This window comes from Antechinus flavipes, chromosome 2 (assembly GCF_016432865.1).
Source record: "Antechinus flavipes isolate AdamAnt ecotype Samford, QLD, Australia chromosome 2, AdamAnt_v2, whole genome shotgun sequence".
Classification (NCBI taxonomy): Eukaryota; Metazoa; Chordata; class Mammalia; order Dasyuromorphia; family Dasyuridae; genus Antechinus; species Antechinus flavipes.
Window position 1 is genome coordinate 123,342,449 of NC_067399.1, and position 27,327 is coordinate 123,369,775.

The following is a 27,327-nucleotide window of genomic DNA, read 5'->3' on the forward strand; positions in this document are numbered from 1 at the left end:
CATCATGGGAGTGTAGAGGAGAAGCTTCTAGTTTATGCCCTCTACCAAAAAGATAGAAACACAAAAGAGATAAGAAGGTGGTATTCCTACTTGTTCTCTGGCCAGGTGTGGCCACATAGGAAATACTGTGTTCAGTTTTAAGCACTAAAATTTAGGAATAACAATGACAAACAGGAAAGGATTTCAAGGACCAAGAACAGGGTTGAGAGGGGATTTGAAATCATGTTACACACAGATGTGAAGTTAACTAGGAAAGCTTAAATGGCAGAAGAGAAGATATGGGTAAAGAAAAGCTATTATATCTCTTCAAATATCTAGGGAACAGTAGATTGCACTAGAAAAAGTGCCAGATTTGTAGTTAGAGGAATTAGGTTCAAACCCTAGTTCTGCTACTTACTATTAGCTGAGAGTTGTGGGCAAGTAATTTCCCTCCCTGGACCAATCTCTTCACCTATATAATAAGGAAGTTGAACTTTAGAGTAATTTATGTATCTATATGATTCTTGGATAAAAGAAAGGAAAGGGAGAAAGAGGAAGAAAGGAGAAAGAAGAGAAAGAGAAAGGAAAGAAGGAGGAAGGAGAGAAGGAAGAAGGAAGGAAGAAGGAGGAAAGAAGGAAGAAGGGAGAAAGGAAGGAAAAAAGAAGGGAGGAAGAAAAGAAGGGAGAAAGGGAGAAAAGGAGGAAGGAGAAAGGATGAGAAGAATCTGATTCCATGTATTTTCACTGGCTATTTCCCATTCCCAGAGTTCTCTTCCTTTTCATCCTTATCTCCTGGCTTTATTATTGTTTCTCAGTCATGTCTGATTTTATGAACCTATTTTGAGTTTTCTTGGCAAAGACATAGGAGTGGTTTGCCATTTCTTTCTCCAGATTATCTAAAAGATGAAGAATTGAATCAAACAAGATTAAGTGACTTGCTCAAGATCACATATAGCTAGAAAGTATCTGAAGACAGATTTGAACTTAGGCCTGACTCCAGGCTAGGTGCTATATCCACTATGCCACCTAGCTGCCCCAGTTCCTGGCTTAATTGTTGGCTAAAATCACATCTTCTGCAAAAAAAAAAAAAACCTTTCCCAATTCCTCTTAATGCATGTGCTTTCCCTCTGAGATTATCTCCAATTTATCCTATATATGATTTGTTTATATAGAGTTCTTTCTGTTTCTATGTTGTCTCCCCACTTACATTATGAAATCCTTGAGAGTAGAGACTATTTTTGCCTTTCTTTTTATTGCCAGCACTTGGCAGAATGCCTGGCACAAGTAGTTACAAAGTGCTTCTAGATAACTTTAGGAGGTGGTGAATTTTCCACCACTGAAAGTCTTCAGGCAGAGTCAGACTGACCCCTTGTTAGGAATAGTTAAGCAAGTATTTTTAGTCATTTACAGCTTAGGCTAAAAGATCTGTGAGGTTCCTCTAACTCTGAATTCTATGAAGCTACTTCTAAATGTCCTGCATACTATTTCTTTTTCCCCAAGAAAATCATTCATTCTCCTCTTCTCATTTATCTTTATCACATGCGGGATGCATAAGTACTAGGACTTATCTCTAGTCAGATGGCTACCCAAACAGAAGACCCTTCAGCATCTCTAGCCAAATGGCTACCCAAACAGAAGACCCTTCAGCATCTCTAGCCAGATGGATACCCAAGCAAAAGAACCTTTAGCAAGCCCAAAGCCAAGGTAAGATAAGAATCCAGACTCTTTATTCTCAATTGAATGTCCACTCTAAGGGCTTCCTGCAACATATCAGAGCTTAAAAGTATATCAAGTCATTTCTCTGCCCTGATCTATGATCCCTCCAGTCTAGTTTTTAATGCTTTTGAGGGGTTTCAAGATATGGGTCATTGTAGATATTAGTTGTCCTCCATGATGACATCCCAAAAAAGTGGGGCATATATTTTGTCCTTATTGGTTCTTTAATACATTATAATATGAGCTAGATCTATAACTCAACAATGTAATAAATGTAATTATGCATCCAGCTCAATGCTTGAAGCAGAAGAAACATGATTCAATGATAAAAATGTCTTAGAATCATGAAAGATTATTCCTTATTTTAGAGAAGGAGAAACAGAGATAGAAGGATCTGTCCAAAACTACACAACTAGAAGCTCTAAGAGCAAGGAGATAAATTCTAGTCTTTTGACTTTCAAACCTGTTCTCTGCTATTCCATCAGTCTGCCACACTTGCAGGAATTATTAAAATTTTTCTCTGGCCACTTTGGGTGAGATACTTAAGCCTCTTGTTGCTGCAATATGAATATGAAATGAAAATCCTGAGGAAGCTAGGTGTTACAGTGGTTAGAGTGTTGCCCTAGAGTCAGTAAGAACCAACTTAAAATTTAGCCTCAGACACTATTTGAATCTGGGCAAGTCACTTGACTTCTATTTGTCTCAATATCCCTATCTGAAAAATAATTCTATTACATGCCTCGTAGGGTAGTTGTGAGGATAAAGTGAGTAAAGTGCTTTACAAAACTTAAACTTTACAAACCTATAAATACTAGTTTTGTTATTATTATTATTACCAATGCCAACTTATGACTACCCATTTTAAAGATATAACCTTCTCTTGAAAGATTGAACAATAAAAAAGGCAAAGGGAAAAATATATTAATAACTAAAATGTTCAGAGTGAGCGTATTAAAATTGATAATAAGCTGAAATTTCTCAAAAGTATGGAATAAGCCAAGAAAAATAAGTGTATAGTCCTATTATCTTATATTGAGAGAAACTGAAGTTTACAGAAAGCATATGTTCATAGATTTAGAGCTAGAAAGGATTGAAAGGTGATATAGACCAATAGATAAAGAATTTGAGTTTCAGAAAAGTTAAAGTGCTTTCCCCAGGTCATACAAGTTATAGAGACAGAATCAAGTATTCAGTTCCTATGACATAAAATAGAATTCAGTTCCTATAACATAAAATAAATAATAATAATAAAATGTTTTTTCAAATATACCAAACTTATCATGAAGCCTACAAATTAAAAAGTATGGCTGTCTGGTATATTTATAAATATATTTAAGAAGCATTTGCTTTAAATATATTATTAATTGTAATTACTAATATAGTAAATATGTTTAAGAAGTATTTGTTTTCTACTCTATTCAAGCCATTGCATTGAGTATTGGGATGCATGCATCAAGAGCAACAGCTCTCTCTGCTTTAGAACTCGTTTTCCGGATTAGTGGTTTTTAAAATGAGGATGCATGTATCCCAGGACAATTTAATCCAGAGAGATATAGGAAGAACATACTAAAATTTGTATTTATATTTATTGTTAACTTAAAAAGAAAAAAATTAAGATTTACTAATATATAGATTCACACGACACCACCCTCACCATGTCCATAGTCATATGGTCACAATTCCACATGTAACACATGTAACACAATTCAAACGTAACACATTCAGAACATACCACTATACCACATACCACCAGCTGGAGCTGCTATGATTATAATGGAAAAAGTACAGGTTTTGGAATCAAGGAATGGGGATTCTACCTTTGTTACTTATGATCTATGTGTCCATGGACAAATGACAGCCTCTCTGGGTTCTTTTCTTATCTGTAAATTAATGAGAAAAGAGTGGGAATTCCACAATGTGAAAAGGTTGATTATATCGTCAATGGTAGGTTTACTTTCAGTATATTATGACATAATTCAGATTATGTGTGTCTGGGCAAGTGAATCTATAGAGTACATTATTTACTTTTAGTCAAACTAAATCTTCCAAAATACACATGTTCCTTAAAAAGATTCCTGCAAAGAAACTAAGGATTGAAGATGATATTTATAATGTAGATGCATGTGAACAACAAGAAAATAATAGCACTGAAACTTCTATTTTTAGTAGAAGAAATCCATAAGTTGTATTAAACAAAAAAAAATTATGACCCAATCATATCTCAGACAAAAAATTCAAAATTAAGATTATCTGAAATATGCATTTAAATCCACTATTCTTAGCAATGAACCATTCCCAACTATATATTGTGCTTTAAGATATTAGCTAATGATAGTATGAAGCTATCACAATTAGCAAAATGTTATTTTATTTATAATAATTCATATCTACATACTTTAAAAAGAGCTGGAAACAGAATTTTCTAAACGATTTTAAAAATCTAAGCTACTTCTCAGTTAGTTTGGGCAAGTCTCTGTAGGGTCATAGAAGCATTGATTTGAAGTAGAAGGAATCTTTGGAGATTCTGTAGTTCAATCCACTCATTTACAGATAAGAAAACAGCCCAGAGAGGTTGTCATTTGTCTAAGAACACATAGGTCATAAGTAGCAAAGTCAGAATTTAAATCCCCATTGCCTGACTCCAAAACCTGTACTTTTTCCATTATAATTATGGAGGCTCCAGTTGGTGGTATGTGGCTGAGGGATATGTTCTGAAGATCATTCCCCTCCTCCCCAATAGAAAGTCTATATGAGGATTCCTAACCCTTTTTTTTGTACAGTTTCATGGATGCTTCCCTGAGCTCCTCAATTATCAGGGTCACCCTCCTCTAGACATCTTGCTGACATCTTTCCTTAAATGGCTTGTTCACAAGTGGATTCAAGATTCTGTCTAGGGCAAAATACTAAAGTATTACTATTTTCCTTTCTGAACACTGCTTCTATTCATGCAAATTTAAATTTTATTCATTTATAAAGGGTAATAATAATAACACAATATTTATAGAGGGCTTTAAAGTTTACAAAGCACTTTACCTCTTTTTTCTCACTTGATCTTCACAATAACTCTGTGAAGTAGGTTCTATAGTTACCCTAATTTTTACAGATAAAGAAACTAAAATTTAGAGAGGTTAAGATCACATAGCTAGTAAAGGACAGAATTTGAATTTAGAACTTCCTGACCCCATCTTCTGATCCATTTCATCATCTAGCTGCCACATAAGCTTATAGTTTTCATGGCTGGAAGGAAATTCAGAAATAATCTAGTCTAACCCTTGTAGATAAGGAAATGGAGGCCCTGACAAGTTAAATGATTTGTTCAGGATCATCGAAGTATTATTTCAGTCCATATCTTCTGATTCTATAACCAGTGTTCATGCCATGTCTAGTTCCTTTTGAGCTTGTAATCACCCCAAAGCCCCAGGATCCTTGTCCTGTGCCATCATTTTCCACTTTGACATTTGAAGCTATTTGGCTACCTGGCTCACATTCATATGTCTCTGAACTCTGTACCTACCCCCAAATCCCAACTCCATCCCAGAGAAGCTGATTGTTCTGAGGCCACATGTCTACCAAGCTCTAGGGTCAGACAGGGGAAGCCCCCAGAGCTGTGGGATCCCAATCCATGTACTTCAAGTCAGACCCCGACTAACCTCTTAGAAATCCAGGGTCTCACAACCCCAGGAAAGGGGTTTTCGCAGGCCATGGGACATCAGAAGGTGGAAAGGACAAGGATGGACTGCTCTTGCTTCCCGCGCTTTGTAAAATAAGCAAGTTTTTCAGCAACCAAATTGCACCCTGGTGTTCTGATTAGATAAACAGAAACCTCCTCCCATCTTCCAGTTCCCAGCTGGAGGTAAATTTGACTTTTGTCATCCTGTCCTTATGGCCAGCCTTTTAGTAGGGCAGAATTATCTAATCCTTTGCTTGCTGCACTTGTACTGAGGACATATTCTTCCCCATAGGCCATGAAAAGACAAAGAGGTGCTAGGAGATAGGGCTTTTAGGGACCTTGGAATTTATCTAATCTAACCTCACCCCATTACCATCTTAGAGGTAGAGAAACAGAGCTAGAATGCTTTAGATAGTGGGTCTTAAGTCAGGATTCAAGCCCAGCACCACATTGCCCATTATACCAAAGGAACCCAAATTAAATGATCTAAAGCAGGACTTCTTTGTGTTATAATCTCCTTTGGCAATCTGGTGATGTCTGTGGACTCCTCAGGAGAAAAAGTTTTAAGTTCATAAATTAAAAGTTATTTATATTATATTATATATAAATATAAATATATAATACCATATAAAATAATATATGGTATTATAAAGAAAACCAATTATATTAAAATAGCAATATTTTTAAGTTCAAAGATCTCAGGTTAAGAATGCTCTGGCATTTAAAAAAAAATCTTCCTATCTCCTTTTCACCCAGGAATTACATAAGGAGTAATATAAGTGAATTAACATACTTTAATACTTTAGTTAGACAGAATTATCTATTTTTTGCCTGCTATAGGAGCCTTAAGTCCATTTTCCTCCCTGGTCCTGGAGAGTCAGTCCTGATAAAGACATATATAAACATGGATATAGATATGAAGAGTTGTACAAACACACAGAATTTGGAGGCGGGGAGGATAGGGCAGCAAATCCTGGTTCTTATATGAGGCATCATGTCAACAAACATACATTAAATGCTTACCATATATGAGGCATGTGTAAACGTGTTCATTGGGGAATCATTTCACCTTTCACTGGGTTCTGATTTCCTAATTATTAAAATTAAAGGGTTGGGTTAGGTGATATCTAAGATCTCTTTTGGCTCAGATGAGTCCTGAAATCTCTTTCATTCAAAACAAATCTTTGTATTCTGACACACTGAGCCTTCAAGGAGTACTCATTCTACATGGATTTAGTACTTAATGTTTTTGTTGTTGTTGTTGTTGTTGTTTTCTTGTTTTATTTTTCTGGTTATATGTGTATATTAACTTTTTAAATACATGGTTCTTTATGAATCATTTTGGGGAAGAAATCAGAACAAAAGGGAAAAACCACAAGAGAGAAAAAATGGAAGAAAAAAGAAGTGAACATAGCATGTGTTCATTTGCATTTAATCTCCACAGTTTTATTTCTGGATGCAGATGGCATTTTCTATCCAAAGTTTATTGGGATAGCCTTGGATCACTGAACCATTGAGAAGAAACAAATCTTTCATAGTTGATCATCCCACAAACTTGCTGTTAGTGTGTACAATGTTTCCCTGGTTCTGATTGTTTTGCTCAGCATTAGTTCACATAAATCTTTCCAGGTCTTTCTAAAACTAACTTGTTCATCACTTTTTGTATATCAATAATATTCCTTTACTTTCATATGCCATAACTTATTCAGCCATTCTCCAATTGATGGGCAACTACTCATTTTCCAGTACTTGTGATAGTGAGTGTCCACTATCATACAGGACTCTGCTAGGCACATTCATTGAATGATTTAATTAGAATGGACCTTAAAACATAATGTGAGAACCCTAAGTGACCTTAGAAAGCAATTAGTTTAGCCCTTTAATTTCACATACAAAGAAACTAAAGCCTGATGATGTCTGTGGACTACTTGGAAGACAAAAGTTTTTAAATTTACAAAATAAAATGCATAAAATTACAAAGGAAACTAATTATATTAAAATAATCCTTTTAAAGTATATATACCCTAAGTTAAGAACCTGCTGGTCTAAAAAATATCATCCTATATCCTCTTCTCTCAGGAATTATACAAGGAGAATTATTATATAAAAGAAACATTCAATTTAATTCAAACTTTTATCTTGAGGCTCTTCTTTTGGTAAATTATTTCATTTTCTGAGGCTGGATTTCTATTTCTCTACAATGAGTCAATATGGTACAGAAGAAAGATCACTGAATTTTGAATCAGAAAGCTTGGGTTCAAATCTAGCTCTGCAACTTGTATGAGATCTGTCTCAACCTATAACTAATTGTCCAATCAGTGAATGCTACAAATTGTGGCTTAATTTGTTGTTTTGCTAATTGTCTAGATTCAAGACAGTGATGGGAAAAATGCTAATAATGAAGAGTTAAATTACAGGTCATAGTACTTTTTTTTTCAGAAAGTATGTAGTAAAACATTGACCAGTATACTCTTGAACTTATATAAGATCTGTGAGCGAATCACCTAAGATACTTGTAAAATGAGAGATTTGGGCCAAATGATATTTAAAATTCTTTTTAGTTCTAAATTCAAGAATGTAATTCCCAAGACAAGGCCAGACTTCTATTGAAGGAGAGATAGAAGGAAGTAGAGTAGAGGTGAGACTGAAAAGAAAGGGTAAGGCCCAGTGCAAAGGAAAAAAGAAAGGATGAACAATGAGGATATGAGCTAGCTAGAGCAAGAGTTGTGATAGATTGTGATAGATAGATACTGGATTATAGATTTAAAGCTGAAAAGAACCTTAGATGAGAAAACTGAGTTTCACAGATTTTAAGTGATCAAGGACATATAAAGAGAATATGGCTTGGAGTTGGCTAGGAATCATAAAACTAGAACTGGAAAGGACCTGGGGCTATTTAGTTCAATCTCATTTTACAGAAGAGGAAACCGAGATTCAAAGTAGGTTAAGTGATTTGCCCAAAATTATAAATGTAGTATCTGAAGATTTGAACTCAGATCCTGTGACTTCAGAGCTACTATACTTTCCAAATATCTTTATTTTCAAAAAAAGAACCAACAAAAATCCACTTGTTATAGATTATTGAGGTTGAGCAATACAATGTCCGGTTCACAGTATCAGGAGGGTATATTTAGTTTATGTAAACTGGACCTTAGGGATATGCTTATATTTTTATTCCAAACTTATTAACTCGGGGCTCTCAGAGGAAGTGAAATGAAGGGAAGGAAGGGAAAAAGACCACTGACTAGAAATAAAAATAGCAATAACAGCAGTAGAAGGAAGAGGAGATCACATTTCTATAAAGTTTTAAGGTTTATAAAGTGTTTTCTTCATGATAATCTCATAAAGTTGGCAGTATAGTTTATATTTTTCCCATTTTGCAGAAGAGAAAAATAAAATTTTGAAAAGGTAAGTGCTTTCCCTGGATCACTCAGCTAGTAATTTGCAATTTTAAATTATAAGTTAAAATATTTATAATCGAGAAATTTCAGTTTTAAATATTTTATTACCCTTATCTAATGTTTACTAGCTATAAATCCGGTCCTCACAGCAGCAAGGCAAACTCTTTCCATGTTCCTAATAAGTTTGCTATCCCACTCACTACAGTGACTGTTCCAAATATTCTCATCTCTCTTCAACTTCCCTACCCTCACAGTACTTCCACCCTCTTATCTCAGGAATTCAACTCATACTTCGCCAAAAAAATTGAAGACATTCACTGAAAGCTCCATTTTTTTCTCCTCGTCCTTATTGCATGTTCTTCTAAATGTCTTTTCTTGAGAAGGCAAAGCTTTCCACATGCACTCTTGATTTCATCCATTCCCATTTTTTCAGCAGTTTGTATCACCCATGACCATCACTTTGTAATCTCTAAGCTTTCCCTTCATAGCTTTTAGCTACCACCCTATACAACAGAAGCATTTAAATGAACCTTTCTTTATTTTCACTTCTCTACTGTATTTTGGTTTCCATTGTCTCATTCAATGGAAGCCAATTTCTCCAAAATTAACAATGATCTCTTGATTGCTTTTTCATTTCTCATTTTTTTTTAATCTCTCTGCAGCATTTGACATTGTTGCAACTGATGGCACAGTGGGTTAGGCCCGAAATCAGTTACAACTTGAATTCAAATCCAGCCACAGATCCTTACTCATGTGTGAACTTGGGCAAGCAATTTAATCTCTTTTTGCCTCAGTTTCCTCAATTGTTTTTATGCAGATAATTTCAAGATCCAAATATTCAGAACTAACTTTGCTCCTGAGTTCCAGTCCCACATAACTAACAACCTCTTGGAAATCTCAAATTAGATGTCCTATAGGCATCTCAAACTCAACATGCCCAAAGCGGTATTAATTATCCTTTCCCATAAACCTTTCCTTTTTCCTAACTTTCCTATAACAGTCAAGGATAATAAATTCTTGTAGTTACCCAGGTTGTAGATATCTTGGTATCATTCTTAACTCCTATCATCTTACACATTCAATTTATTAATAAATCTTGTCATTTCTGCCTCATAATATCCACTGTATACATCCCCTTTTTTCCTCTGGCACAGCCATGACCCTTGTGTAGGCCTTCAATATCTCTTATCAAGACTTCTTCAATAACCTTTCTGCTGGTCTTCTTCATTCAAATCTTTCTCCATCCCAGTCCATTGTCTACTCAGCTTCTAAAATGATTTTCCTAAATTACAGGTCTGACTGTGTCATCCTCTCCATTTCAGCAAATTCCAGTGTCTCCCTATTATACTCTGGAACAAATATAAAATGCTCTCTTTGGAACTGAAAGACCTTCATAACCTGCCTCCATCCTACTTTTTCAATCTTCTTACACTATTCCCCTTGACATACTTTGTTTTGTACTTTTAAAAAAAATCTGCCATGCAATATTGTATATCAAGGTCATCTATATTTGTCTTCTCCCCATACTAGACTATTGTTGTCATTCTCCCTTTGTTTTCAAAGACGACTAATGACTTCATGGATGATGTCTTGATTCATGCATGAATTGGATTTAGATAAGGCAAAGCTGCACAAAGTCATCAACTTCACTCTCTCTTCCAGAATTATGAAAGTGGCAAGACAACAGTCAGAAAGACTAGTAATAGCTTGTGAGGCAGTGGGTGACCTTGGGCATTTTAAATATCTGACCAAACTGTACAGTGGATGACCTTGGACATCTTCAATGTCTGACCAAGCTCTAAGGCTTCCAGAGCACCTGCTTCAGCCATGTTCATGGATATTGGAACAAATTGTTCTCATCTATTCTGCTGGGGGAAATTATCACCGCCCTAGCTCACTGAAACTATCAGCTGCAAGAGGCAGCTTTTCTCTAAACTTTTTTTTTTCCTGAAGTATTCAGCTTAGTGCTCTGCACACAATAAGTGCTAACCAAATGTTTGATGAATTGGTGGCTGATCCGATGATTTCTCAGCTGTATAAATTTCAGGACATTTTACTCTTGTCTATGCAAACCCAGAAATATATTTATCCAATGATTGTTTTACAATTGGCTGTGACAAGATTAGAGCCTTTCTCTGACACCTTTAAAGATCTGGATTCCTTTGGCACATTTACATTTTACCCGACAGATGGAAGATGAAAAAAAGAAGGGAAGGGAGACTTTGGTATAGGTTAAAAGAAGTTTCATCCTCTACATCTATTGAATAAAAAGATGAAATATGAGCTTGGCCTCCAGAGTACATTTCCTTTATTTTTAATTTAAATCCTGCCTAGAAACTTATATGTCATAATTTGTGTGTCTTGGACACCTTGATGCCCAATAAATGGTTGTTGAATGAATGTATGAATACTGCTCAATAAACTATGCACAGATATTTTGCCAGATGTTTCTTATTTCCAAGGGGATTAAGGGCAGGGTGGTGTAAGGCATTCCATACAAGAGATGAATTGTGGGGGAAGAGATGGGAAATAACTTGGAAATAGCTTCTTGGAAGGGCAGAATCTGGAGGCAAGATTCTCCTTCACCAGATCTTGCTACACCCCTGTCAGGGTGTGGGATTGAGATAGTGAACTTTGAGCCTTAGTGCAAACATTAGGATAAAACCTTATCTGGTTCTGCACATATTTGAAAAAAAATTTTTAAACCCTCCTTAAAAAGAACCCTTGTGCAAGATCTTGATGTTAAAAGTCAGGCAGTAATGTTTTTTCAATCCCGTGATCAATACTGACTTTCTCAAATGTGTATCACTGACTTTTTGGATTCTCAATTTTAAAAATTGGATCAGTATTTCCCTTTGTAGTACTATGCTTTGGAGTTGCTTTCCTTGTTAGCTGACGTGTGTCCAAGGAGCACCAATTATTGTTAGATTAATCAAGACAGAATTAGGAAGAAAAATTGGCTGCTGTATTTCTATAACATTTTAAGAAAAATTTGGAATTTAAGAAGAATTTGGGAATTTCTGCCTCATTTTTCCAGCAATAGAGATGGGACTAGGGAGAGTGTTCTGAACTTGGAGACAGAGAGATCATTGACTCTGGTCTTAAATACTTACAGGGACGAGTGACCTTCAGAAAGACACTTAATCTCTGTTGGTCTCAATATCTTAATCTATAAAATGGGAATGATGGTAACATCTACTTCCCAATATTGTTGTATCAAATGAAATAAGAAACACAAAGTACTTTGCAATCATTATATAATATTAGAGACATCAAGGCTGCTGAGCCCATCATGAATCAGCCTCAAGGTTCAATGTCAACTTGCCTTTGCTATGCTCCCATACTCTGAGATCTTTAACGATCTTTAAAAGCCCATAAAGCAGAAATTGCCAATTTCATGCATCAAATAGGGGGACAAGAGTGTAGGAGGTGATCCTGAGGACTTCATTAATTTCAGCATTTTCCAACAGCAGTAACTAAAATCCCAGCAACTTTTTCCTTGGTTTTCAGAGGGCAATTTACAGAAGTATATTGTACAGTAACAATGCTCTCACACTGCTATCTGATACAGTGGGAGATAGAATTCAGGTTAGAAAATGTTTTAGTTTGAGTTTTATTGCTGTATGAAACAGCAGATTTCATGTGTTATGAAAATTTTTTGTTGTCTGAAATCAATTTTTATTGGGATATTAGCACAAAAGGTCGCTGAATTCTAGGGAATTACTAACAAAAAAATGTTTTGCATATTATTTTGTGATTATTGTGTCAGGAAAAATGCATGTTATCAAAATGAATATCTTATAAAACGTGCTCAAGAAAGCACATTTTCAACAATCTCTAGTGAAAGATTACAGTTTTCAGTAGTCATGGGACCCTAATCCTCTATTTCCCATAGGTTTGATGTCGTAACATTCACTTTTTTATGTTTGCACCATTTTCTAGGAACTTCACTCCTACAAAATTGAGGGTTGATTGCATGTGTGGTTTATGAATAGCAGCATCAAGCAGCCTTATGTATAGTTTAATTGCCCCATTTCTAATTGTGCTTGATGCTTCTGTACTAGAGGACCTCAAAAGTCACAAAAAGTATATTTTTAGTGAACATATCCAGTTTTCTAGGAAAAGAACTGGATGTGAACTAAATCTCAAAACTCTAGAATTAAGGACTCCCCTTGAACTTGAAGAAGCAGGGTATAAGAAAGAGAACTTGATTCAAATTCTGAATCTCTTTCTGATGCTTCAAAATAGGCAGGTAAGCCCCAAGAGCCTTAGGAATTGCAGCATTCCCAAGCCACTTGCCTCCTGGTCAGCTCTCATAGTCATCATCCTGGGGAGCAACTTCTGTGGATGTGTGACATGGCAATTTCTCTTATTAGTGCAGCAATCACCACCTCCTCAGTCATCACATTTACTGAGGACCCAGAAAGAAAATTTTCAACTCCAAAACCCTTGGCACTGTCAGATGGGTCAACAGATTAGATTTTAATAAATAAAAATGAGATTAAAGAAGAGGTAATTGGTGGCACAGAAGATAGAACCCTAAGTCAGAGTCTAGAAAATCCAAGTTCAAATCCAGCCACAGACATGTCCTAGCTGTGTGACCTTGGACCAGTCAGCTAACTCCTATTTGCTTCAATTTTTTCAACTATAAAATTGGGGAACTAATTGTACGCTATTAAAGGATTGTTATGAGGATCAAATGAAATAATATTTATAAAAAACACTCAGCACAGCACCATGTCCATAATATTCAGAAAATACTTGCTCTTTTTTCTTTTCCTTGCCTTTCCTCCTTTATATTCATTTTGCTAATAGCAGAAGTAAAAATAAGACCTTAGAATTCAATGTCAGAAGATTAAGTAATTTCCATGTGCCAGATATTGTCCTAAGAAATGGGGATGCAAAAACCCTTAAAGGATTTTAACTTTTTAAGGAGAGGACTATTTATTCTTGTCTCTATGTCTCTCTTATTCTTGTCTTTGTATTCCCAGAATGAACAATTCAAAACACATTACAAACAAGATGTCATGAGAGCAGTGTATGACTGGAAAACAAGATGTGCAATTCCTATAATGCCATAGTGACATAAAGATTACAGAAGGATTATTATTCTCATTTTATAGAGAAAGCGAGGCACAGAGAGGTGAATTAACTTGTCCAACATCATACAGAGAGTCAGTTGTATGAAATTGAAGCTTGAATCCAAGTCATCTGACTTCACGCTCAGGAATGTTTCTTTTCACCAAATTAGATATTACTGGAACATCTTTGACTCTTAAAAACTCAGGAAAAGAAGCAAGAATAGTGGGTCAGGCCATATCTTGGGGACCCTGGCAAACTGAGGATGGGTCCCACTTGTCTGAGTCTCAGCAACATAGCAAAGCAAGAAGGAGCTATAGGTCCCATCATGCTAGAATGCCAAGTCAAAGAGAGATATAAAACAGACTTTCATTTCACCTACATTGATGGAGTGTGTTTGCTCTTACTCTCTGCTGAGCAATCTGAGATCGATGCTCTGGATTCCATTCTATCCTCATTTTACCATTTTGAATCCTGTATCCCAATGAACTCTGGCTTGACCTTGTGGCTTCTGACTAGTTTTCTCTGAACTTATTTTGGGCCAAACTCTCTATTTTCAGGAGGATTCTTCTTTTGGACTGGTCATTGCTCTTAATTACCAAACATGTTTCCCTTAAGATAGCAGATAACCACTTTTTTTTTTAATGTACTAACTCATACCATTCTGGCTGGGATATCATGGTTTTTGTTGTTTGTAGAATGAAATGATTGTGACTATTAAGACATAAGCATACTGAATTTAGACAAGAGTCAGTGTATCCTCGGGGAAGTAAGGTAATGAAACAACTAAGTCTATCACTAATGGTACAGCTTATATTAGCTAAATATATTCCCTCAGGTTTGCTGCTATGTTCAGCCTTACTAGTCTCCAGAGGAAAGGAAGCCAGACATCATATCAACAGGTGATGAAAGTTTAAACCTAAATTCTAAATTGTCAGAAGAAGCAGATTTTGTAAAGATATTAAAAAACAGGTGTAGACTAATATAAATACCCAAATTAATTACAGAAGTTCTATGAGGGAAGATGCTATCTTCAACCAGAGAAAGAACTAATAAATAGAAATACGTATAGAATGATTTTTACATATATACACACATACATAGCTAATTTGTGTCCAATTGTAGCCATCTTTAGAAGAGTGAAGAGGGAGTGAAGAAAAAAAAGAAAAAAAATCAAGTTGCATGAAAACTTTATTATATATTTAAAAGGCAGAGCAAATTGTACATAATAGATTTGCAGTTTCATGTGCAATCATATTTTTTTCTCTTCTGCTATGTTATAGACTGCTTCTTTACTTAAGTTCAGAATAATAAGAAAAAGTAGGTGTAATGTTGGGACTTGTGCTAGGGTTGATTAAGTAGAGTCAAGGATACACTGGTAAATATTTAACAATCAGATGCCTTACATGAATTTAATGTACATTATTAAATTTTTTCCTTTGTTTTCTTAAGTCTGGACAATCCACAAGAGAAGAACAAATCAAGTCCTGATTTGGAATCTGCAAATTTCTGAGGTGTAAATGCTCATGCTGAAATTTTAACAATTGATTTTGCTTTGATTAGACATGGCTCCAGCACACCGCTGGGTAGAATTTTTTTTAAAAAAATTTATTTTATTTAATAATAACTTTATATTGACAGAATCCATGCCAGGGTAATTTTTTACAACATTATCCCTTGCACTCGCTTCTGTTTCAATTTTTCCCCTCCCTCCCTCCACCCCCTCCCATAGATGGCAAGCAGTCCTATATATGTTAGGTATGTTGCAGTATATCCTAGATACAGTATATGTTTGCAGAACCGAAAAGTTCTCTTGTTGCACTTGTTGTTGTTGTAGAATTGGATTCAGAAGGTAAAAATAACCCGGGAAGAAAATCAAAAATGCAAATAGTTCATATTCGTTTCTCAGTGTTCTTTCTTTGGGTGTAGCTGCTTTTGTCCATCATTTATCCATTGAAACTCAGTTAAGTCTCTTTGTCAAAGAAATCCACTTCCATCAGAATACATCCTCATACAATATCGTTGTCGAAGTGTATAATGATCTCCTGGTTCTGCTCATTTCACTTAGCATCAGTTCATGTAAGTCTTGCCAGTCCTCTCTGTATTCATCTTGCTGGTCATTCCTTTCAGAACAATAATATTCCATAACATTCATATACCACAATTTACCCAGCCATTCTCCAATTGATGGACATCCATTCATTTCGCTGGGTAGAATTGAAGTTAATAATAATAAACTTGTGTTTGTTTTCTTGGCTTCAAAAACTCAGTTTTTTCATATATAACAGGAAAAAACAAATACTGTCTTGTTCCAGTGGACATAAGTTCAAGAAGAGTAAGCAGTGTGATGTATGTAAACCAATACAACTTATATGATCTTGGGTTGCTTGGTTACTCAGAGAGAAAGAGCTTCTAGGATTAAGGGATAATTGTTTCTCTTTTCTCTCTTTCCTTTTATCAACACCATATCTGAGAACTGAATTCAGACCTCCAGAGATCTTGAGAAGGGTGATAGAGAGCATCTAATAAAAGGGTAACTCTAATGATGAGGACCCAAGGGTCTACATTAAGCAATAATAATTAGCATTTCCATAATGATTAAAAGTTTGCAAAGTGGTTTACATATTATCTCATTTGATCTTCCCAACAACCTTATGAGATAGGTGCTATTTTTATGCCCATTTTATAGAAGCAGACAGACTAACCCAGGATTAGAAAGCTAGTGGTTATTCAAGGTAGGATTTAATTCAAGTTCCTGACTCCATGTCTAGCCCTCTAAACAATGTACCACTTAGCTACCTTGTAACAATATATTACCTAGTTATGAAGATTAGTTGATTCAAAAATTGATATTTATCTTGGAGAAGAGAAGATTTAGGGGAGACAAAATATCATGTGGAAAAGGGATTAGAGTTATTCTGTTTGGTCCCAAAGTGTAAGACAAGGATAAGCAGGTAGAAGTTTCAGAGGCAATCATAATTCACTATCAGAAAATTCTTCTTAATAGATCTGTCTCAAAAGGAAATGGACTGCCTCAGGAGGTAATGGAGTCCATCTCACTGAAGGTCTCCAGAGGCTGAGTAAACATTTGTCAGGTATGTTGTGGAGTGTAAGGGATAGAGTATTGAACCTGAAGTTAAAGTTAGGAATACTGATGTGAAATGTGACTTCACAAACTTATTAGCTTTGGGACCCTAGGCAAGTCACTTCATTGCTGTCTGCCTCAGTTTCCTCATCTGTAAAATGGGGATTATAATAGCACTGACTTCATAGAGTTGTTATGAGGATCAAATGAGATATGATTAAAACAGTGCTTGGCACATATTTGGTGGCTAATAAATGCCTGTTCCCTTCCCCCTTCCCTTTGAGTTGTAACTTAGACTTGATGGTCACTTTCCAACCCTAAAATGAAGTCCTTTCCAAGTCTAAAATTCTGTGTTTCACAAATCCAGGTTCATGTGTCTCCTTACTGCAAACACCAGAGTATCTGCCCCACACAAATGGTCAGTTCCAAATACTGCGTAATAGAGGTCCATGGGGGTCCCAGGGTTCCACAAGAGTAAGCTACCTCTAGAATTGCATAAGTTCTCCATTCTGCAAATACCTGTAGGTCGCAGTTCCAGATGAGGAAGACTTCATTTCAATATCAGCTTCAGATACTTACTAGCTATGTGACTCTGGCCAAGCCACTTAATTTTGGTTTGTCTCAGTTTTCTCAACTCTAAAATGCCTAATGCTAGCAGCTGTCTCCCAGAATTGTTGGGAGGATCAAAACATAGAATGATTTTAAAGTGCTCAGCACAGTGCCTAGTGCATAGTAAACTTTCTATAAATGTTAGCTATCGGCTATTTTATTATTATTATATTAGCTGGAAAAAGGGATGTGAAGTAGGAAAACAGGAAAAATAATTCGATTACTACTGACAGACTTTACCCTGACTCAGGTTGAGTGAGATCTAAGTTGTTTCTTCTTTCTTCCCCCAGTGACAAAATCCAGGAACAATTTACTTAAAACCACAAGCAAACTGATATCAGAGAAATGCATTATCAGCAAAACCCCTAGTCCCTATGGCCAAAGCAATTTATCTTTTCTTCTTCCAACCAGACCCAGGGATGGAAAACTGATCGGTTTCAGAGTAGAGTTGGTGACTAAGGGATTGACTAGGTGTAGCTGCAACACTATGCAAAGTTATCTCACCCTCAATCCCACTATTTCACAACTATAGAACTCAGGGTCAATTAACAGCTTCTGATTGGTAGTACCTGGTGGGAGCCAAGAACACAGTTGTGCTTTGGATTCTATTATGAATGGCTCTGTCCACAAGAGACCCTCTAACAGTTCAACACTAAAAGCACAGCAGTGGATTTGGGCAATACATCTTCAAAGTGTCTTTTTTCCTATTGACAGTTAAGGATATATTCTTCAGTTTTTTTATTCATATAAAACACATACATACATATATACACAAAAACTGAATGCATCCCTTTCTCAGGTCTCTACCCACTCCATTATTCCTCCACTCAACTATCAAATGTGATCTTGAATTTCAGGTCTGACTATATCAATCTCCTATCCCCTTTTCCAGTTCATCAAATTCTAATGGCTCCTTGCTACCTCAAAGATCAAATATTATTAATTAATGGCCCCACTCTATTTTTCTGGTATTCTTATGCCTCATTCCCCTTTACCAATGTTGCTGGTCTCCTCATTGTAGCTGAACAATATATTCTGTCTCCCAAATCTGTGCATTTCATTGGCTGTCTCTCATAATTGGAATTTTTTTCTTTCTTTGTCTCTACCTCCTGGCTTCTTTCTACAAGACATATTTCCTAGTTACCTTTAATTCTACTGCCTTTGCTTGAGAATACCTTCAATTTATCATTTGGATAAATTAGCATATAAATATATTTAGATGCATATGTAATATATACTACACACAAAATACATGCATATGTATGAATATTTGTATACACACATATATACTTTTGTATACATGTATATCTTTTTATAGTTGTTTCATGTTTTCTCTCCTATTAGCTTGTAAATTCCTTGAAGGCAGGGACTATTTTTTCTTTTCTGTGTATCTCCAGTGCTTAGTATATAGAGTATAACCTTTTACTTACTAGGTACTTAGTTAATGCACATTGCCTTAATGCAGAGGCATAAAAGCTGACTAATGGGAACACAGCAGTAGAAAAGGGCTGTACAGCAGGGAAAAAATTCATAATAGATCACTAGCACAAAAGATCATATCATCTGAAAGTTGCATAACAAGCTTTCCCCTAAGACTCAGTTTTCACTGTTGTAAAATAAATCATACGGACTAGAGAATCTCCCAAGTTTCCTTCTATGTCTAAAACCATGGCCTAATTAGAAAACTATTCCAGGGTCACTAGCATTGAAAAAACCTGTCTTTCTGCCTGATAGCTAAGGAATGGAGACAAACCTTTTATTTACACTCAAGAGGCCCTCCCTGGGACTTAATCAATGGTTCTGAATTGAACTACTGATTAATGGTAGGTTACATTGGAAAGGCAGGGTTGGCAACCTCCTGCAGTTTTTAAAGTGCATACCTGGGGCCATTTATTTAAAACAAATGAATGACTTTGTACCTAAGTATTCACCTCACTGACATACAAAAATATTACATGCTACAATGAATCTCTAGCTTTGGATTTTGGTAAAGTTCAGACTTAGATTTCTTCAGGTCTCTGGACTGTTGTTGAAAGCATAACACTCTCCCTCTTTAATTAGTCACAGCTCTCAAGGAGCTCACATTCTAATGGTAGAGATTATAAGCAAACAAACTATGTGTAAACAAGATAAATACCAGAGAAATTGGAGAGAGAAAGCATTAAGATTAATCAGTACTGAGTTGGGACTTGAGGAAAACCAGGGGCAGGGATAAGGAAGGAGAGAATTTCAGTAAAGTAGGCAGAAAACATTGATTGTCAGTACATGGAACCCTAAAATGGTGTCACTGGACTACCCGGGATATGCCTCCACATATTCTAATTGAGTAAGGTGTAAGAAGACTACAAAGGTGGAAAAAGGTCCAAGTGATGAAAAGCTTTGAAAGCCAATCACAATATTTCATTTTTAATCTTAGGGTTAAATAGGATAAGTTGTACTTAAAATCAGTAATAATGGGAAATTCATAATAATTATAATATTTTTATTGCTGAAAAGGAGGGTTTTGATTCTTTAATATTTTCCCCCTTTCTTCCTAGGATGCTAAGTGTTTATGGGGAGTGGATTTTGACTCCAATAGAATGTAAGCTCTCTGAGGCGATAGCTAGGAGTACTAAGTTTAGTCAGGAGTTCAAATCCAGCTTCAGACACTTACTGGTTGTGTGACCCTGAGCACATCACTTAACCCTGTTTGCCTCAGTTCTTCATCTGTAAAATGAACTGGAGAAAGAAATGGCAAAACACTCTAGTATCTTTGCCAAGAAAAATCCAAAAGTGGTTATGAGAAGTCAGACATGACTGAATAACAGCAAGCTCTTAGAGTTTAGGGAATATTTTGTTTTTATTTTTGTATCTCTAGTGCTTTGCATATGGTAAACACTTAACACTTTGTTTAATTGAATTGGATAAACAAACAGTGATGGAAGTTTTCTAAATGAAGTCTGGAGAGAAGTCAAAAGTAAAGATGGAAATGGAGGGCAGGAGAAAAAATGGCATATTGTGCCTTATACTGCTATGGGATTTGGAGACTAGCAGTTCCTTTTTGCAGGGTTAGTCACCGGGTACTGATCTAGTTGAGCTGTTGTTGTTTCTTGTGATGCTTGGCTGGTGGATTTGATGAAGTTTACACCGTCAGACCTCATCTCCCTCCTGGGAGCAATGTTCCTATACAGTACATACATCAGTGGTTTGTAAAACATGAAGACACTACTGTTCCTATGGTGATGAGAAAGTCCTGCTCTTGCTTCATCCATTCTCTAGATTGAGAATGGTTCTGTGATTATAGGTTACCTGAAGGATGCTAGACTAATGATATTAAAGGCATTTGAGTGAAAGAGTGTAGACAAGAAGAGAACCCTAACCCTTAGAAGAGATTGTGTCTACTAAGTTTATATTCCCTGTATCTACTGCTATAGGAAATATAAATATATAATTTAAGTTTTGTTTTACTGTGCTATGACATCCATATGATCTGTTAATAACTGGCCTTAAGATAAGGCCTTTTCTCCTGGGATGAGGGATGAGTCATTGCAGTTTCTTGAATCTAAGGAGAGTCAGGCAAAAATAATTGCTGAAGAACCTGTCTCATATATTAATAATCATAACTTATCTTTCTATGTCTTTTAAAGTTAACAATTCTTTTTCACAAAACTTTATTAAGTACTCAGTATAGGTATTCTTATCCCTATTTTATAAATGAAGAAACAAGGACTCAGTGCTTTGGGTAAGATTCCACAGTTCATAATTGTCAGAGCCAGAACAAGTTAAATATTTCTCAGATCTTGTCTTCTGAAAGCACTGAATAAGCATCAAATTCTTCCTCAGAGTGGGAGGAAAAAAACACCATCAGGAGCACATTTTGCGGCAAATACATGCATTTTCTCCTGCAACATGAGGCACAATAAAACATTGTCTTGGCTACTCAGCCAGGGCACCATGGTCAATGAGTTATTGTGAGGCTGAAAGCCTGTGGACTATCCAAGAAGCCTGGCCAGTGTAGGGAGGATAATGAAACTGTCTTCTCCGGCTGGCATGTCAGTCTGTGCATTACAACACAGTCAGACTGGGCATGGTGGATTCCTCAGCTACTTCTTCCGAGTAATGTGCGGTCCTTTGGAAATCTGACAGAAATGGCAGATGGCCATTGTACCCATGCACCAGCTTTAGGAGAATCCACCCAGTCCAAGGGAGAAAGGCTAAGCTTTTCGAGCTTATGAAAGAAATTAAACAGATTGTCAATGGAGATTGTTCCTTGGCATATTTATTTATGAAGCAAATATTGTTTTTTTTTCCCCTTCTCATTTTACTGATAGAGAGTGAAATACCTAGATGGGGTGAAGGTATATAAGTATATGCATGTGTGTAAAATCATTTCCTCAGCAGAAAGATTATCAAAGGAATCCCAGAATATCAGTGCTGGAAGGGTTCATAGGTAAAAATATATCTATATTTTAGATCTGGAAAGGATTGTAGAAGTCTTCAAGTCTAAACACCTCATTTTGCAGAATAGGGAATACCAGCCAGATAGGAAAGCGATATGCCAAACACCTACTATTGTTTTCTGATTTCCATTCCCCTGGTCTTTACACTATACACTGCCGCTTCTGAAACCATCTATCCCACCTGATAGTTGAGCAGGAATCCTCTCTACCTCCCTCCTAATAGCTGGAAAGCCGGGCTTTGATTAATGATCTTTTGAAGGGAAATCTACTGAGGCAGTAAATTCCTCTATTAGATTGCTCTAATTTATGAAGTATTTTCTTTATATTTAAGCTGAAGCATGTAATATTGCTTTCATTATTGTTCTTTACCTGCCTTTACCTATTCTTTATTTGGAAATAATTATCATATATCTTCCCATTTAAGTAATCTTTTATTTTTTTTGTTAAAGTTTTTTATTTTTCAAAACATACACATGGATAATTCTTCAACATTAACCCTTGCAAAACCTTGTGTTCTAAATTTTCCTCCTTCCCCCATCCCCTCCCTTAAATGGCAATTAATCTATGTTAAACATGGTAGAAATGTATATTAAATCCAATATATGCAAACACATTTATACAATTATCTAAGCAATCTTTTCTTTAGATAATCCTCCCCAGTTCTCCATTCCTCTCTCCCCCCTCCAACTGACTAAGGATGGTGTGATTGTTCCAGGTCCTGTGCTTCTCTTGATCTCACTCCTGGTCTGATCTTTGTGCCATATGATTACCAATCCCCTTGTTATTTACAAATCCAGTGGGGTCAGTCTCATTGGACGAGCTTCAGCTTCTTAAGACCTAACACCCACACTGACCCTCGTAGTCCATTCTCGACCTTCTGTCTATCATATACCTTTGAAGCTAACACCTTGAATACTGAATGGAACACAGAAAACAACCAGAGCAGACTGTGAGTCTTAAAGAAATACTGACAGCTGGTTGTTGACCACAAGCTGGGGCATAAAGGCTAAAAACTTGAGGTGGGGTGAGATGAGGTGAAGCAGCCCAGGAAAGGCAGGGCAAGGGAAAGAGCATTTTTAAAAAGCCATCGCCTATTCATGTGTAATGGGGCTAACAAGCAAGTTTGAGCTACAGGACCCTAGATCACCTCTACTGGGTCTCCAGTCTCCAGACTGACTCAGTGAGAAACGACTTTGGATGTTAAGAGAGGAAGCAATCATCTTAACAACCACTGACTCAGAAAGAATTGATTTCTCAGTAGACCTAAAATGGAGAGATAACTTCCTATCTTTGTGGATTTAGATGGATCCCCTATGATGGATTTAGAAAATAGCAGGGTACTCTATAAACCATCTTTTAGTCATTTTTTTCCCAACTACCAAATCTTTCCCAATAATTTATTAATTTAAATTCCCAAATCCCTTTGTTACCCTTGTTTTCTTCTGATAGTCTGAGGAGTATTTCTGTAATAAGGACTTACTGAGTGGTTACATGTATCAGAAACTGAGAAACCGAAAATAATAATAAATACAATCCCTGTCTTCAAGGAGCCTATGGTCTCTGCCCTCAAGGAATCTATGGTCTATATGAATAATGATAGAAACAAAAAATGTGCTGAAAGAGAAGACCCTAGAATAGCTACATGTAGTGTGTGGCTGACTGTGAGTTGACTAATTCTTAGAAGAAATTACATATTATGAAAGTTGAAGAGAATGAGGGCATATTCTAAAGAAACAGGTAAAACATACAGAAATCATAGAATTTTAGGGATCATTTAGTTCATTTTACAAATTAGGGAATTGAGGCTCAGAGAGAACAACTAGAATAAAGATAAAGATAGCATGCTTCCAATTTTTCAGAAGACACAAAGCTAAAGGATTGCTAACACGGGCTAATAGAGAAAGAATTAGTATTCATAATGATTTTGATAGGCTGCCATATTAGGCTGAATCGAATAAGAAGGAAAGTAAAAGGCATAAACATAAAAATATATAAATAATATATAACATATTTTACATACCAATATATAAAATAATAAATTAAATAATAATTTTTTAAATATAAAAATTGGCTTTGCATGTACAAGACTAGGAGTTGGGGGAGAGGGGTGAGATTAAACTGTTTAATACTCATCAGTATGAGTGAGCAATATAATATTTAAGCCCCTCCAAAAAATCCATTTTTGTCTTGACTATATTAAGAAATGCATACAGGAATAGAAGTGATATTCTGTAATTGTCATTTTTATCTAGAGGATTATATTTAATTCTGGACAACTTGCTTTACCATGGAAGAGTTAGGAAGGACCAAAGAGGCCATATAGTCCAATGATCTCATTTCTAAACTGAGATCCATGAAAGTTACCTTGTGATTCAAGCAAGAAGACATAAAAGTCAAAATAAGAGTTGGAACTTGCATCCCCTGAATAAGGAGACAGTGCATTGTACTATGCTGTTTCCCTGAACCAAACTGAAGTTTGCTAATCTGTAAAATGAAGATATGTAGGACTAATAATGCTCACACTATGTACTTCATAGTGTTCTTGTGAATATAAAATAAAATAATATTAATGGAGTGATTTATAAGTTTTAAAGAATGACACAAATATAATATTTCTTAGACCATTTTCATTTAGATTAAAATACAGATTAAAAAAAAAGAATAAGTTTCAGTAGTTATGGGTCGCTGGTGGCAATAGAGTCTAGGGCCTAGAAGTAGGAAATGGCATCTTTTTTAATTCAAACCTGGTCTCAGACACTTACTACTTGTATGACCTTGGGCAAGCCACTTCACCCTATTTGTTTCAGTTTCCTCATCTGTAAAATGAGCTGGAGAAAGAAATGGCAAACCACTTCAGATCTCTGGCAAGAAAACCCCAAATGAGGTCACAGAAAGTCAGAAATGAATGAAAATGATTGAACAACAATAATAGTTATTTTTTGTTATAGGGAATGGGGAAAGCAAGCAAAAACATTGTCTCTGATCTTTTCCATTCTACTGGAATTTTGCTTTTGAAGCATGTCATGAAAAATCAAGTCTCCAATACCTTTCAAATTGCAGTGTTTCCTTACTAATTTCATTTGCCTGTATTCTGTGAGGTCTGGTCATTCCTCTTGATTTTATCTTATGTGCTGCTTAGATGCTGAGATGAGGATTTCACATTAAACTAGATTCCTAATTTTTTTAAAAAAGCTATAAGAACTGATCCTATTGAACTATTTATTTTACTTTTCACAGTTGTACCTACAAGTGCTTTTGTGGATGATTTCACTTAATGGATTTTCACATCAAGTTCTTTGCAATCTAGTTTTCTCTTCAATTTCTCTGTGGAACTTTGTGATGAGATGGTGCTCATTATCTTCCATGTAATATTTTGCAAATGAACTTGTATTTCTAAATTGAAGTTACCTTAGACAACCATATTTCTCCATTTTTAAACAATTTAATTCACTATATAACATTTGTTGTTATGTACACAACATAATATAATATTCAATGTCATAAAGAAATGTTTAATCAGAACACAGTCAAATAAATGAGACCTTTGACTCTATTTCCTGTCAACCAATAGTTTGCTTCTCAACATTTTTTTCTTTGCTGAGACAATTGGGGTTAAATAACTTGCCCAGGGTCACACAGCTAGGAAGTGTTAAGTGTCTGAGATAAAATTTGAACTCAGGTCCTCCTGACTTCAGGGCTAGGTGGTGCAATGGCTTTATCCATTACTCTACCTAGTTGCCCTTCAACATTGTTTTCAAAAGAGATACTCCCATATTATATTCTGTCTCCAATTTGTTGCTCTTGATTTGATTGAAAATAGGAGCAACTCTCCATTTAGCAAGAAAATTACCTATTTACTGGCTAAAGACATTTTTGGCCTCTTTCAGTCTCCTTAATGTGATGGCTGTCTTCAATCAGCTAAACTTCTCTAGAAAATGATAGTGACCCCAGTGAATGTCGTTATTCTATCATTTTTTATTTTTTTCAAGTTTAATAACTTGTTTAGATTGGGTTCAACCAATCAATCATTCAAAGATTTATTAAGCACCTACCATATACTAAGTCCTGAGAATACAAAGAAAAAATGAAATATTCCTTACCCTTGAGTAATTTATATCTTAAGGGGAAAATATGTATATATAAAAATTATAAAACATATATAAAAGGCGTATAATACAATTTTGTAAGCAAGGCCCTAGAGGCTGGGCAGATAAGGAAAAGCTTTATTTAGGATGGGGTGAGTGTGCTGAGCTGCTCTAACTATGCATAGCTTTTTCTCATCTTTATCTCTATTTTGGCATTTACTTTGAACTTTGCTCCAAACGATCTGTTGATGTTCTGACTGCACATAGACAGATGGCTCTACAATTATCTCTATGACTGTAATTGCTATTTTCCTAATGTTACAAGATAATTTATTTTATTATTATTATTTTTTTTTTGCAATCTCTTACGATGGTGCTTACCATGCTCTGTGCCAAACAACTCTCTTAAAAGAAGTATTCTCATGCACAAAAGGGAAGCTTGTGAGTAATTGGTAAACCTTTAACCTTTTTCATTACTTGATGCTGATACTTTTTGCCATCTACCATGTGCCTGCTTTTACAGTGAAGTTACCATATACCAAGGTATATATTAACTTAGTTTGGAGGATCTTGTCAAGTTCGTCAAAGAACTTTTCTATTTCTTTTATGCATTGAAGTAATTGTTGGGACTGAAGATACAATTATTTCCATGATGGTTTGTCTGCAAATATTCATCACTGACAACTGTAAAGTGAAATGGTTAACTGTCCCATGAAGTTATTCTCACTGCCCTTGTATTCACAATAAAAATTAATTTTGTCAATTCTTTTAATTTACCTATAAAGTACATTACACAGGATCAAGGATCATTCTGTGTTTTGTTATATTGAATTTCATAGTGGAAAAAAAGTTTTTTTATTTAAATTGGTTTTTCACTAAATTGGATTATCGCTTAAACTTGGTCATCACCAAATTTCTGATGATGAACCTTTCTTTATTTAGCTAAGTTAGTCCTTGGATAGCAGACAAATAGTCTTGTCACTGGGTTCATACTTGAAAACTTTGAACAGCAATATTGTAAAGGTAAAACAGGAAATATTTTAAAACTAATAAACTGGAAAGATTAAGTAACTATGATCAATACAATGACCCATCACAGTTCTAAAAGACTTCTGATGAAAAGTGCTATCCTTTTCAGACAGAAACTGATGGACTTAAGAATGCCGGCTGGAGCATATTTTTTCCTCTCTTTTTATTTTTCCCCAGAGCTTGACTAATGATGAAATTTGTTTTGTATGACTTTAGCTTTAATGCTGTTTTCTTC

The 27,327-nt window shown here is 35.6% G+C and overlaps 1 protein-coding gene across 4 annotated transcripts in view; it reads right to left on the minus strand.

Moving 5' to 3' along the window:
- ADD2 (adducin 2) overlaps positions 1-27,327 on the minus strand; it is a 165,619-nt gene that overhangs the window by 66,311 nt on the left and 71,981 nt on the right. The window contains exons 1-2 of one of the 4 annotated variants that reach the window (XM_051975484.1): positions 5,346-5,479; positions 3,513-3,575 (exon numbers count right to left, since the gene is read on the minus strand). The exons of 1 other annotated variant lie outside the window; for it this stretch is intronic. The gene's annotated coding sequence lies outside the window, so the exon portion shown is untranslated. Of the gene's footprint in view, positions 1-3,512; positions 3,576-5,345; positions 5,480-27,327 lie in introns of those variants that run through there. 2 more of the 4 variants (XM_051975486.1, XM_051975483.1) reach the window with 2 other exon arrangements.